General features: G+C 38.9%; 1 long non-coding RNA gene across 1 annotated transcript in view; it reads left to right on the plus strand.

Annotated features, from left to right (window-relative positions):
• LOC143135087 (uncharacterized) overlaps positions 1-11,968 on the plus strand; it is a 32,443-nt gene extending 20,475 nt beyond the window's left edge. Inside the window, exon 3 of the long non-coding RNA XR_012988792.1 lies at positions 11,291-11,968. This is a non-coding gene — a long non-coding RNA (uncharacterized LOC143135087). The remainder of the gene's footprint in view (positions 1-11,290) is intronic.
• The last annotated feature ends 3,445 nt before the right edge of the window (positions 11,969-15,413 follow it).

Here is a 15,413-nt window from a genome sequence, read left to right on the forward strand (position 1 = left end):
CTAGAAGGGCATAAATAGAAGGGGCTAGCAGAAGAGGAGATGCAGGGACCTTCCAGGGAGGGGAAGTGAAACCAAAGTTGGGATGACACATAGAACCAAATCAAAACATACCCTGCCTGGCAACAGATTACACATAGAACTTGATCACATGTATTCTGCCTAGCAACACACATTTTTTAATGTTTATATGAGAAGGAGTTTCCACCAATATCTCAAGTCCCAAAACGTTCTGATTGGCTAGAAGGGGCCTGGTGACGCTCCTGATGATAGGAACGCCTCTCAGGCCCCTGAGAGCATAAAAGAGAGAGCTCAGGCACATTCAGATCAGATCTCATCGGGGTAGCAGCTGCAACTCATCACTCTCTTGCCTGACGGTTCAGTCCTGACATTGTTTGGATTGTATCATCACTGCAATACGGTGAATAAAGGATCAACAGTCTTCAGCATTTCTCGTCTTGGTGTTCTCCTTCGGGTCTTTGACATCAGAGTGCTAGTTGAATTGGAGGTTTCGGGAAGTGGATAATTTCCACGACAGGACCAAAGTATAACTATTGCAACGCGATGCGAGGGTAGTTGTATTTCTAACACTATTCTATCAACACAGACATTTACATCGATTGTCTGGAATTTGCCTCAGGTGTACTTTGGAGTGGGTAAGACTGTCTTTAGTGGCAGGCTAGCACATACCGTTGACTTGCGCTAGCCTAGCACCTGCGAACTCTGCAATTAGAAGGACTGGATGAAACCGCCGTCATGCTATCCGGCAAAAGATTCTTTGGACGCCGCTATTTATGGATTTCCGGCTCCCATTGACTTACATTGAACACATGTAAACAAAACGTCAATTATGTGCTCAAACTAACGCCGCTGACTACATAACTACATAATTGTACAACATTTATACAACAAAAATCACAGAATTTGGATCAAGTAATGTGGAGAAATCTTATGCAAAGTGTCAACCCCTAACAATGTGCCCATTGCCCAAATTTATGGTCGACTAATGTCGAATGTCAGAGTAATGACATTGAAAAAGGTACCTTAATGATACACTCCAATTTATAAAGGTACGAAGTATAAAAAGAAAAACACAATTTATCAGATAGATTACCCAAATAATTTATTCGAGGGCACATCTATTCCCAGAACCATAATGGGTGTTAAATATTCCACAACCGCTAGATGGCAGCATGACACAGCACATAAAGTACACCTACGTGTCGCTGCGACCTGAAGGATGGCGTGGTTGAATATCCACTTCTCCTGCACTTCGGGTCTAATAGCGGGTGAATTGTATGACCACCAGATGACGCCATTTCACTGCACCTCGGGCCTAATAACTTCGTTTAAGTAATAAGCCTCGAGGAGCCGACGGTTACGGTGTGTTTCCACACAATGAAATTTCGCGTCGCTCTCATTGAGGTTGAATGGAGACGAAATTCGCCCTAGTTGGGCGAAATGAAAGCGAATCGCCGAGGCAGGCGAAACAAAGTTGGCCAAAGTTTAACTTTATTTAAATGAGGACCATTCGAGAACCAATCAGGTCCGCGTCTTTGTGTTTGGAGGCGGGAGTTACAAAAAAGTCTGACCAAGATGGCGGAGACTACCTGAGCTGTAACACGAAAATTTGTATGTGATTAAAATTAGGGATGTCCGATATTGGCTTTTTTGCCGATATCCGATATGCCGATATTGTCCAACTCTCAAATTTCGATTCCGATATCAGCCGATACCGATGTCGATATGTGGGTTATTTTTCCTCAAAACTAATTTAGGTAACATCACATATCTCCTGTTGTGGAATTAACACAACATGCTTAATGTTATTGTGATGCCCCACTGGATGCATTCTTGAATGCAACAAGGCTTTCCAAATGTTAACATTGTCTGTGCAAAATAAGAAAAATACTTCAACTTAATTTAGGGAAAAAGTGCCATGTTTATTTTTTATTTTTTAATTGTCTCAAACAAGAGTTTGGATTACACTCTCCCTGAGATAATCTTGACAATGCCCACAACAAATAGGGTAAATTTGACTTCTTCACAAATTATAAAACATTGTACCTGAACAACTATGTGCAACATAGCAGAATGTAAAGCCAACTAAAATAACAGGCATAGTGTATGACAGGCTACCCTTTTTCTGTGTTAAATAAGCCTGCATTTGTAGGATGCTTCATGAACTGTTTCTTTAACTAAAACTCAATCACCTTAATTGAATGAATGCACAAATATGAGTCAATTACAATGTGGCAAGCAACTATACTGCACAATTTTGAAAACATTTGTTTGAGCTACAAAAAATACTTCAGGCTTGAGGTGAAGTACATAACGGGCCATACCCACAATCAGGCTGGGAATTTCACCATTTTAGGGGCAAGGCCACTTGGCCTTCAGTTGGGCATATTTGGTGGGGGGCACAAAGGCCACATGTCAGGGCACCAAGGCCAAAGTTAACTATACAGTAGTAGGCTATAAAAATGATCAAAGTTGTATTCACTGCAGTAGACCTGCATCACTGTATACAAAAACATAAAACATGACATATTACATATAACTGTAAATCATCTGATCATCTAATATTTTCAGATATCTAGGCTATATTTAACATTTATTTTATATTTGGCCTGTTATGAAATCATGTATTGAACAATTTAAGCACAGCTCAGCTTTAAGAAACTCAAATAGCCTAGATGCATGCTTAGCATTTTGTGATCATTAAGGCTACTTTCACAAACTCTTACAGTCAGCTGTCCTCTGATTTACCGATATCTAGGCGACATTTGTAATATTTGTTTTGTATTTGGCCCGTTATGAAATAATGTGGAACCATTTAAACACAGTGTAAAACTTAAATCCCAAGTTTGGAGACATCCATGTATGTTGAAATTTACTGCAAATTCAAAACGGGATTAGTCTGGAACGGCTAACTGTACAGGGGACTGATTTACACCTTTCTGTTCGGTAAGGTCTGCTGTTTATTCTGATATATGGTTTGTCATATGTTAAACGAAGGGATCTGAAGTATTCCACCGAGATGAATGGGTAGGGAGATGGACGCAAAACCTTCAGTAGAATATATGATTGAATGATATTATTTACTTTTCTCGCGAACCGTTCACCACAGCAATTAGCGGCTAACATCGTTTAAAAGCTGAGAAAAAGCTCTTTCGTGTGATACTTGTGATGTCTGTGTGATGAGTAGGCTACTTCGCGAGTAGTTCAACTGAGAAGCATGGGTTAATTTGGACGCACTTTCTTGCGCTGTCACTTTCTCCACTGCGTAATTTGGCCATAGGCTATATCGCTATTAGTAGGACGCAAAGCAGAATATTTAAAGAAGGGGGCACCAAGGCCACCGTGGCCTGTAAACCTCTGATTTTCAAAGGGGCGTCACGGCCAACTCAAGGGGCTACGACGGCCATGGCCAATTCCAAACCACAGACATAATGTTGAAACAGAGCGAGCAAGTTTGTTACTGCAGCCATCCACGCTTGTTTGTATGCTTCAAGACGCAGCTTGATGAGGTCATCATCTGTGCGCCGGTAAATGCTTCAGGAGCGCATAGGCACTATTTGGGTGTAACGCAAGCATTATTTTATCGGGTTTAAGGCAAAAAAAATCCGATAACGATATTAACAGATATTACATTTTTATGCTAATATCGGGCCGATAATATCGGTGGGCCGATATTATCGGACATCTCTAATTAAAATGTTTCTACACGAACATTGGCACTTGTATCAACACGAATTGTGGTTTATATGCCACACGAACTTAGTCAGAGCACATACACCACTAAATAGACCACTATATATGTTAGTTTAAGCACTCGATCTTTTTTAGCTAGCTGACAGGCGAAATGCTAGTATTTTAGGACATTGGATTGGATTGTAAACCTAGCTAGACAGCTAGGCTACATGCTGCAACACAGGTATGAAATATATTATGTCTTATTGACCTTGTTGTTTCTATGAACATGAATTGTTGTTTATAGGCAACATCAACTTAGTCGAAGCATAAAGACCCCTGGATATCTTCATTAAGTACTTAAACGTTGAATTAGCTGATTAGCCTAATTAGCTCACTTGCCACCACTGGCTAGACACTGCAGTCAAAAGGTTAGCGGTTTTGCCGTCACGCCCCCGAGGCGACATTTCGCTGGCCGAAAATCGCGAGGTGTTTCGCTGTGTGGAAACACACCGTTACACTTGTTTTAGGGGCGTTGTTAGCCACGCTGCGCCAGCCGGGTAGGCTACAGAAGAAGCCCATAGGCTACAGTCGCGTGTATTTGTGGTGATTTATTCCATGTATTAACAAAATAATAATGTAACATTAAAGAAATAGCTTACATAGATGAAAAAAAAACAAAATAATTACACCAAAAAAGTAAAGAAGCTTTATCATTGATATATAAGCTTACTGAAAATCAAATATAGGCCTAGCCTACAATTGTGTTCCACAGACAATATGTCCTACAGATAATAACAACAGTAAGAACATAGGCACAAGTCATGATGACACGTCTCATGTTGGCCTATGACTACATAGCCTAGGCTACCAAGCATGTCTGGGTCTGCGACAGTGAAATAGCTCCAATATTAATTGTGTCGCCAATGAATATATGCTAACATGAATCTCATCAGTCACCTATAGATAAGGGTTAAGCTATAACATATGTAGGCTATAATGTACAAATAGGGTCATATCATATAATGTTGACTTATTAAGATGGGGGAGAGAGCTGAACATATTACACTGAACTAACTGTTCATTGTTGAAAATCAATCAAAAGTTTGTAGTTGATCCGGATGTCATTGGTCGCAAGGACTGTTAATGGGTGTATCCACAATTGGGACCTTGTTACAAGTTGGTCTTTCAGCTGCTAATGCAATCAGTGGCCGTCAGAAAACATGTTAGACAACTGAGGAATGAGATGCCACACATAAAATGTACAGTCAAACAGAACGCACAAACATCAATGGGAATCCACCAAACACTGCAGGGAACCATGCTATTGTCAATCAGCACTTTGCCACGCTAAATCAGACCCTGCTTATGTTTGTGCAGAGCAGAACAGATATTTGTAGATATGATGCAGGACCTGTTAAGAGAGATTGGCAGCTCAGTCTCCCTCATATTAGTCCCTACGGTGAACGATGTAATAGCATAGTGCTGCTGCTTCTGATGTGCAAGACAAGACAGGGTATATATTCATAATGTGACAGGCAGCATGTATTTATCATTATGTTACAACCTCTGCACAACTACTATTGATGTTAGAAGAACAAAACAATACATCTTCAAATGTTCATTGCTTATTACATGTGTTATAAAAACAAAATCCTTGTCTGCTTTCTGTGTTTTTGCATGCACCTGTCAACAGGGGTGTAAAGACATATTTGTTCACCATGCACTTAGGCTGTTCTGAGTCATTGTTTGTATGTTATAGTATTTGTTGATTTCCATTTATTGCCCATTGATATTGCATTTACATTATTGTTTATTATTGCTATTCTCCTTATTAATGTAGTGTCACCAACATTTAAAATAATATCAACTGACATTGTTATTCATAGCCATATTTATTCTGCTCTTATAAGGTAATACAGTGCACATATTTATATTTCATTTATACTACTCTAAACCACCTTCTGAAAATCAACTGTATAGTACTGTTTCACTGCACCATATTTCTTGACCTGTCTCACCACCTGCCTATAGGCTACTTACACCACCTTACTTACAACACTTTGAAGAGCCAAAAACAAAGCTCAGCACACCTGTTCTGTGCATCAGCAAAGTTGGAGGGTTAATTTATGAACCATCACTTCTAGCTGAAACATCACTTCTAGTAGGCTACATGTGACGTGTAGGCTAGAAGAGAAGTCTTTATTGTCCACTACTGGGGAAATTCATCGGCAACACTTTATTTTAATGTGTTGCTGTTACAGTGTCTACCTAATTAGGTACAGTGGTACAACCTGTGTAACAACATGTACTATCAGGTACTGTACTATCATTGTACTTGCATTATGTATTTGTGGGTACCTACATAGGCTATAGTTGTTACATTGTAATACTGAGTGCTTTTACAAAACTTTGCCAATTTGCCTAAATTTTCATCAGAGGCAAAGAGCTGACCTGAGACCTGCTGGATGGGGTAAATCTGGTCATGATAGATTTGATATACAAATCATTCTTAGCTCCAGTCAAGGCCTCATTGTCTTCAGTGTACATGTAACAGCTGTGCTGCAGTACAGTGGAATAAACCTATTAAGTGTACCAGTTAATTACTTACATGTACATATGACATGTATGTTGTGTCTTCGATGTCTTGGAACAGTTCTACTAATTGACATGTACTGTGTGGTGTAACAGCAGACACGTTTCAACACATCAATTACAGGATGCATGACATCATTGACAGGATGTATATAATATGTACATGTAAGTACTTAACTGGTACACTTTATTTGAATGGGTTTATTCCACTGTATCAAAAGAGTAATAAATAACACAGTTGATACATGTACTACAGTATGTAGGGTAATGGCAGACATGTTCCAAGACACCAATGACACAACATGTAATGTAATATGTAATTGTAAGTGGGCAATTCCACGGAAAATGGACTTTTTGTCACATCCATAACGCCAGTGAAATGCCTTGGCATTTGTATGATGTGAATGTTACTATTCATTTTTTGTGCATTTTTTGTCATGTACATTCTTCAGCCAAAAATAGCAAATGCTCAAATTTCATGTAATCATTCACATCATACCATACCATCACATTTTATTGGTGTTATGGATGTTAGGAAAAACGTAATTTTCAATGGAATTGCCCAAGTACTTAGTACTTATGCCACTGTATCAAAGAGCAATAAGTGTGTACCAACACAGTTGATGTAGTGAATTAGTAGACCTGTTCCAAGACATCGAAGACACAACATACATGTCATATGTACATGTAAGTAATTAACTGGTACACTTAATAGGTTTATTCCACTGTATCAAAGAGTAACAAGGTTGTAGCAGCACAGCTGTTACAAGGATACAAGGAAGTTTATTCTCACATGCATATAGTTACTCGAAGTAAGAAATGCAGTGAAATTATGTCTGGTGTCAGCCTATTTGTGCATTTATGGGGGGGGGGGGGGGGGTGCAGTAGAAGAGGGGTTTAGTAGATTAAGTGGCAAGGGCTGCATAAGAAAGGTGGGGGAGGATTGGGGGGGGGGCACCAACAAGGAGCACCCAAGAGCAAAAAAACATGTACACTGAAGACAATAAGGCCTTGACTGGAGCTAAGAATGGCTTGTATATCAAATCTATCATGACCAGATTTACCCCATCCATCAGGTCTCAGGTCAGCTCTTTGCCTCTGATGAAAATGTAGGCCAATTGGCAAAGTTTTGTAAAAGCACTCAGTATTACAATGTAACAACTAAGCTTATATGTAGGTACCCACAAATACATAATGCAAGTACAATGATAGTACCTGATAGTATATTTGTTACACAGGTTATACCACTGTACCTAATTAGGTAGGTACACTGTAACAGAGACACATTAAAATAAAGTGTTACCTATATATATATATACATACACACACACATTACATACATACACATATAAATGTAGCGTGACAAGTGTGTTTACATGCAGCACTAACTGTTTACAAGCAATAACTTCAGTTCAGTAAAACCGACGACCTGTCCTGTATTGCTCTCTCTCTCTCTCTGTATATATATATATGCACACACACACACACACATTACATACATACACATATAAATGTAGCGTGACAAGTGTGTTTACATACAGCAAACACTTCTGTATTGCCCTCTCTCTCTCTCTCTCTGTATATATATATATGCACACACACACACACACACATACACGCATAAATGTAGCGTGACAAGTGTGTGTTTACATGCAGCACTAACTTCAGTTCAGACCGACAACCTGTTCTGTATTGCTCTCTCTCTCTCTCTCTCTCTGTATATATGTATATATGTATATGTGTGTGTATATATATATATATATATATATATATATGCACATACACACATACACATATAAATGTAGCGTGACAAGTGTGTGTTTACATGCAGCACTAACTTCAGTTCAGACCGACAACCTGTTCTGTATTGCTCTCTCTCTCTCTGTATATATAAATAACACACACACACACACACACACACATATATATATATATATATATATATATATATATATATATATTCACACACATACAGTATATCCATGCATATACATATGTATTGTATGTAGTATTGCATTACTAGCCTATTCTAATTTGGTTTGTTCTATTGACATGGAATGAATGAACAGGCACATGTGACTATGGAGTAGGTCTACTTCACAATTCAGATTTTCAGATGGTGCGTTGTGGCTGACAACGGCCCTAAAATCTCGAGTGTCTAGGTTTATTGCTGGTTCCTAGTTGCTGTAGTGCAATGATGTCATCTGCTGGCCGTGCCGCGCAATAGCGCCACAACATATGTAATTTCGCTGGACATTACGGTAAAAATCTTGTTTTTCCTTACTAATATTCGTGTCATCCAGCAAACATATTGCTTAATTCCTTTTGACATTTCGTTCCTTTATAAATTGTAATGTAATATAAAGGTACGTTTTTGAATGTCATTACTCTGACATGTGAGGGATAACGGCCACCGACGTGACCTGTTATACGTGACTCATGGACAAGGGGAAATGCCATTAACTCGGCGTCACGCAGCGGCAATTTTCTTAATATCGGTATTTCTCCACATTACTTGATCCAAATTCTGTAATTTTTGCTGGATAAATGTTGTACAAAAATGTAGTTTCGTATCAAAGTGGAATGGTTGTTGTCATAAGTCAGCGGCGTTAGTTTGAGCACATAATTGAGGTTTTGTTTACATGTGTTCAATGTAAGTCAATGGGCGCCGGTATTCGGCCAATGGCGGCGTCCAAAGAATCTTTTGCCGGATAGCATGACGGCGGTCTGGATGAAACGTGTTGAAAACGGTCTCCACTGATAAATATCACACTTGCTTACTTGGAAATGAGGTCTTATGTCCAAAATCCTGAACCACCCCTTTAATGTCAGGATAGCCAACTGCTATAGTCTATGTGACTTAACAGGGTCTAGGCAACTTTTATTTTATCTTTCTCTGTCCATAATTGGCGTTATTAATTTTAGATTAATTGTTAGCGTTGGGTGCTGCGTTGGTCAACGTTTTATGCGCCACTACTTAAAGCTCGTGCGTTAGCTATTAGCAGCTAACGTTAGATTCAAGTCAGGAGCTTGCCACAAGAAGGTTAGAAAGAGTCGCCAGTTTAACGGTCATTTGACATGTCAAAGCTTCAGTTCTTAAGCTAACGTTAGCTGCTACATGTTATTTCAACATCGCCAATCACAACTGCTAGTCTATGTGACTTTCCGGGTCTCGGCAACTTTTATTTTATTTTAATCTGTCCATTATTGGTCGGCGGATTCCTAAAAAAAACGCTATCAGCCCATAAGCATAGCATAACTTGTCTAAAATATCGGAAATAAGTGCCCCACTAGGCCAGCACTACCTAACCCAAGTGTGATAAACAAAATCGGATATTTCAGGCAGTAAAACCTTTGTTAAGAACCAAACCAGATTTTGTTCAAATCCACGCACCTATGGCTAACGTTACTGAAATGTAAAATTAATGTATCAATTGTGATTTTGAAGTATTAACGTTAAAACATATCGTTGTTTAGAATTTTCGAACGAAAGGGGCATTTGATAATGTTAAGTAGCATAGAACAGCTAGAATTTGCAAACATTATCGGTAACGTAGTCTACTTAGCAGCTATAAACACTAACATTTAAACTAAATAACGTTACCTACTTCAACTTAACTTACCTTAGATGACGATGGTCAATATTTATTGTAGCAGCTATATAAACAAAATAAAATAAACGAACTACAATACACTACAAATACTACAAAATATACACTAAAATATTACAACACTTAAACTATTTTTTTACTTACTTAAACTATTACAAACTTAACTACTAAATACACTAATAATAATATACTACTAATAAAAATCTAATAATATTATTAATAAACGTAATAACTCTTTCTTTCTTGTCTCTGTCTCAAAACCCACAAAGGCAACTTAGGTAGTACTGGTTATTTAAACGGGCTATATTGCGCGAGACATCCAATGCCTAGTTCTGGAAGATTCTGTCAAGTAGGCTCCAAACAGAGCCTTGTAGATTGATCTACCTCTGGCTCCAACCAGTAGACTATGATGTTATGGTTATGGGATTTGGCAGACGCCTTATTTGTCCAAAGCGACACACCAATACAAAAACATATTTAACAGGGAACAGATTAGATTGTTGGTCAAACTATAATAAGGAGAATAGCAATAATAAACAACAATGTCAATTCAATCAATAGCCTAATAAAATAAGCAATGAAAATGAGGGGGAAAGCAATATATCAATAATAAACAATAATGTCAAATTAATCAACAGCCTAATGGAGGGAAAAAACAATATTATACAAACCATAATATTGTATAATAACATAATGTTAGATGTTATTATAACTATATATATAATATTGTTATTATATTGTAACTATGCTACAAAGTCAGGAATGGCCATGTCCTCCATTAGTGTTGTCCAAGGGGCCAGGGAATGAAAATGGAGTGTGTGTTGTCCTTTTTGACACTGACAGCTGTAGTAGTACTGAAAGATTGGATTGGTCTGGAACGGAGTTGAAGTTGATGTGATGCACAGCACAATGGATGCTGTCTATGCTGGAGTGGTTGAAATTTGTGAGGGAATTTCTTTTTTTACATGTGCTTGTAATGGTGTCATAAAGTAAAAGGATTAGAACGAGACAATTAACAAATACAATAAAAACAAAAACTGGAAATGGAGCCATCAACTATGTAAGTGCATGCACATAAATGTGCAAAATAAGAATTAGCATAGACAGCCGATTCTTAATGTAATGTGACATCGAAAGGCAAGCTTGCATTAACAATGATTGATCTCCTTATTGCCAATTAATGCACAGGCTGCAGAGGGCAGCATTGAGGTTACTTGGTCACTCCTCACGTCTGTTGTAGAAAGCTACAGGCTGAAAAACAACACCGATTTGTCAAACTCAGCTAGCTAGACACTGTTCCTGTACATTGTTCTTGTATAGCTGTCCTCAATTTTACTCAACTGTTTCTCAGCATATGGTATGTGTGTTAAATCTTACCTTTTTTCCTTTTCCAGGGTCCGAACTGAAGATGCTGGGATCCACCATTTTGGAGACTACAGGAGGCAACAGGACATCTTGACAACCCTGACTCAGCTGCACGTCGGGGTCCGGTTCGCCCTGTCGGGACCTATTTCCCGATAATGACTGGCGTTCTATACATTATCCCTTAATACACTGCATATATCTATATCATTCTAGCAAACTACATTTTATTGTCTTTGTACAATGCCTACCCTGTAATGTGGTTTGTTTGTACACATCACTTGAATTCATGAAACAACATTTGAAGTAAAATTCATGTCAATAGAAAGAATTGTCGGTTTGATTTATTAATATGCTCCCTGCATATGCATTTAAAATGAATGATTAATCAATTCAGTATCTGAATATATTTAATTGCTATTTTTTTAACTAGGTCAGTTTGTGGAAATTAAGAAATTATAATGTAGTTCGGGATGGTCAACATTAATCTCCAGTTAAGCATTTTTGTGAGAATTGAGTCATCACTAGGTAGTAAATAAACAATACAAGCCAAAGTTATTTTTTCTGGCTGGAAGATAGTTTGACTTAAAAATAAAATAAACAATATCTGATTATTCATTATTCATGTGTTCTGCTTTCCATAAGAGCGCATCCTATTTGTATGTTATATAATTTCACATTGCTTTGTATATGCTGCCACCTTGTGGTCTTTTTGGGGTAACTGTTTAGTAAAGTACTACTTCCTGTCGATACTTCGTGATTCATTTTTCAGTCTGCCACGAGTTAAACACAGATGAGGTCTCAACAATTTCCCTTTTAACGTGTGAGCTTTGGACATTGTAAGTAGATAATTTGTGTTAGAGTAATGTTCGTCAGATATCTTTGATTTTCGTATTTTCGTCACGTTGAAATGCTATGTGCTATAGCGATATGTGTTGAGCTAGCAGCATAGTGCTAGCTGATCATGTTGTAGAATACAGTGGGTCCCATTTGAAGTGGTCACTTTATTCACGCTTTCCGTGATTAATGTAGTGTGAAATGTATTACAACGTATTACAACTTATAATGTATAACAACTTATAACGTATTACTGAGGTTGTTTGGCTCATTGCAACTTCACTGGGGAAATATTGTTTAGTTAAAGTTCAGGTTAAGTTACTTTCCTCCTGATTTATGCATGGGTTTCTGCAATGTATTTCCATTCTGAATGAGGTAAAAGGTGTCAGATTCAGGAGATCAAGTTAAAACACAAAATATAGGATCATGATAACTGTAATATGTTTGTAGAACACCTGAATAGGCACAGTGCTGGAGATCAGAAATGAAGATATTGTCCAACAATGTGTTTTTTTCTGTGGTAGCAGTCGTAATGAGATTTGTGAAACCCCTAGACTGAAATGAATCAAAGATTGGCTTCCTTCCATCAGCCAATAGGTTCTCATTGAAATCCCCACAGACAATAACTGGACCATCAGCCATAACATGTAATGAGTCCAACAAATGACAGAGATTTGGGATGAATACATTTGTGCTGTAATCTGGTGGTCTATAAATCACTGCAATTAGTGCTGAAACTGGGGCCACCACTTTCACTGCCAGGAATTCAAGGTCAGTCACTCCCTGCAGGTATGGAACATGGTGGGCTACAACATGGCTTTTCACAAACACTGCAACTCCCCCACCATTCTTCTGTGCTAGATGAGTAAGAGTAGAGTATGACACATGCCTGTTGCGCTTGTACATACGATAGTTCTCCAGCTGGATATTATCTGGGACACAGGTTCCAAAAAGGTGTGTTTCAGTGAAACATAAAATGTCTGCAAGGCCCATTTCATGGTGTTTCTTGACATCATCAATATGTGCTGACAGTCCCTCTGTGTTATGATGAATTAGTTTTAGACACGATGATGTGCTGACTGATGGGAGACAGTGGAGAAGGGGCATTGCATTTCCAAAATGTGCTTTTTGCATATTTTCCAAAGAACGTGTGATTTCTGGATCAGAATAAATTTTGTTTTCATCAAAATCAATGATGCGTAGGCCACGCAGTGAGGTTGTTCTGCTTAGGGCCACATATGCCATACCTGGTTCAAAAATTCGGTTCAGTGAAACCACAGCAGAGTCTCTAGTCATACCTTGAGCCTTGTGAATCGTCGAAGAAAAGGACAGAACTAATGGTAGCATTAATCTCCTGACTCCTTTCTTGCTCAGAGGTTCCTCTATTCTGTCAATGTACACCAAGTTATCTGGCTGTCCTGGTACCTTGTTGCGATGTCTCTGGCCTGCATTTGGACTGTCTAGTTCAATGCCAACCATCGTTACATCTTTTTTGCCATCTTGGACTTGATAAACAATCTTAGCAATCTTTCCAAATGAGCCATTTACTAGGCCATCTTCCACATCTATGTTTCTGATCAACATCACAGGGGCACCTTCAGCGATGTCTAGTTTATCAGGTAACTCTCCTTTACATCCTTTAACAGGCTCTCTCATCCTTGCCATGCGTCCAGTTTGAGGATCTTTTCTGTAGTCATGGGCTTCGACATTGACCAGTTCAGAGTACAGAGCAGAGATGGTGTTTGCATTGTGTTGCTGTACTTCTTTATTAGTTGCAAATAGATGCAAGATGTCTTTGGGACAGTCCTCAGCTTGACATATGGCCTGGGCAAGTAGAGCTCTGTCTGCTTCAGTTAATGCCTCTCCCTTGCGTTTCACTCTTAGCCTGTTGAGTAGTTCAGCAAATGGCACATCGTCTTTTTGACGCATTATTTCTGTGAGGGTGACAATTTGAAACTGATCCTTCCAGAAATCAAGAACGTGATCCTCGTATTCACAGAGAGGTTTAGCTTTGCCTGGTGCAGGGAGCTGGAAGAAGTCGCCAAAGACCATTACAGAAATTCCCCCAAAAGGTCTCTTACTGCCTTTGATTTCTTGTAGCCTCCAGTTAACATACATGAATAGTGGTTTTGATACCATGGACACTTCATCAATGATGATTATCTGAACATTGGACAAGGTTGCTCTCACTTCATCTCGACAGTTTCCAAGGCACTGGTAAGGTGGTTTAAGGCTTCTCGGTAGTTTCAGGACAGAATGCAGTGTCTTGCCAGATATGTTAAAGGCTGCTGTGCCAGTAAATGCGGTGAGAAGGACAGTAGGCATGGACATGTCTCTTTCCTCTGTGATGCAGGGTAACTTGCGGAGTATCTTTGATGCCTCTGCATAGATGCATTTGATAAGGTGTGATTTGCCTGTTCCAGCTCCACCAGTGACAAAGTGTTCATTTATTTCCTCTGGATTTATTTCCTCACGCTCTGAAACGCACTCAAGACGAAGAAGCTCTGTCTCAGGTGCAAGTGTTGTCCATGCATCTTCTATAGGCCCATTTTCTTCCAAGTTCTCAACAGCTTTCTCAATTGCATCACTGTTCTTTTCAAAGTGTGACCTGTTCTCTTTGACAATAGCAAATACACTCTCAGGGTAGTCTTTTCCAGGAAGTCTTACTGCACCTGATGTGTAAAATGACTCATATGTTGGAAAACCTGTGGGTTTCAATTCTGAATTTGAACGGTGGGGTAAATACAGCTTGACTAGTGTGCCATAGAATTTCTCTGGAGCTTTTTTCACAGAAAATCTGGCATATCTGATGATGGCAGGCTTTCCAGTGGTGCGCTTCTGAATAAATCCCATTTCATTTAGAAGTGGTAAAACTTTGCTTCCTTTTTTCTGCCTTCCATACACAATTCTGTAAGTGGAAGCAAACTCTGCCATGCACATTGTTGCAAACTCTGGTGTATCAGGTCTGTTTTTGTATTTGTCTCCCATTCCAGACATCCAAACATTCTCTGATTCAGGTATTCTGTCATTCAGATATCTCAAAGGGTCACTCATTTTTAAAGCATCATCATCAGTGGGTATAAATATCACACTTTGAGAGCAAGACTTGAGTTTTAAGCTACAGACTCGTGCAACAGCCTCTTGAACACTGACCTCTCTGTTTTTGGAGTAGGCTTGCATGATTTGTTTAATTTCCTCGGAATCAGATGTAGTTGACTGAGAGGTATCAGACACAACTCTTTTCAGATACTCACTCATTTCGTGTTCCGCTTTGGAAATGTATGACAAGATGTACATGATGCAAGAATAAGGGTTCAG

This window comes from Alosa pseudoharengus, unplaced genomic scaffold, assembly GCF_046254945.1.
Source record: "Alosa pseudoharengus isolate Yale_2024_CS ecotype anadromous, Long Island Sound unplaced genomic scaffold, YU_APseudo_1.1 YU_APseudo_1.1_scf_2, whole genome shotgun sequence".
NCBI classification, from domain to species: domain Eukaryota; kingdom Metazoa; phylum Chordata; class Actinopteri; order Clupeiformes; family Clupeidae; genus Alosa; species Alosa pseudoharengus.